Raw genomic sequence first — 677 nt, forward strand, 5'->3', positions numbered from 1 at the left:
GGGAAATGACCATCTGGATTTCACACTCGCTATCAAACACACCCGAGCCACAGCAAGACTGAGTCACATCTCCAACACGGAGGTCCGGGCCTGTGGCTGGCCGCCGCCGCACGCAGCTGCAAGGAAGGAAGGCCTGCCTGGGCCCGGCTTCTAACTCGGGCCCCTGGGGAGTGCACGCCAGGCTCGGCCAAGATCAAGGCTCCGGGGCCGGCAGACGCAGCCCTTTCCCGAGCCCTGGATTCCGTTTTCCTTGATTCACGCAGAGAAATTCGGAGACCCGGCCGCACTCGGTTGCACTGAGCGGCAGTGGGTCCAGATTCCCGCAGGAGGAGGGTGTCTCTATCCGGGAAGGGATGACCCGGGGCCAGGACGCCGGGAGGGACTGCCCGGAATTCCCCGCCGCCCTCCCTACACCCGCATCGGGCTTCGCGCAACTCCCGGTGCCCTGCGGGCTCCCCGCGCACCCCCGACCGGTCAGGGCTCGCCGTGGATCGCTCACCCGCGCCGGGAACCCCCCGGACGCCCACCCCGAACCTGCGCTGCCCGGAGCACTCCCCGATCGCCGCGCCCCCGCGGACCCCCACCCACCCTGGACTCCCTGCGAAGCCGGCCAACTCGCCGCAGCGCTCCGCCTGCCACCCGCTGGCGTTGGCGCCTCCGTCCGGCCTTGGGGGCCC

This window comes from Suricata suricatta, chromosome 5 (genome assembly GCF_006229205.1).
Source record: "Suricata suricatta isolate VVHF042 chromosome 5, meerkat_22Aug2017_6uvM2_HiC, whole genome shotgun sequence".
NCBI lineage: Eukaryota > Metazoa > Chordata > Mammalia > Carnivora > Herpestidae > Suricata > Suricata suricatta.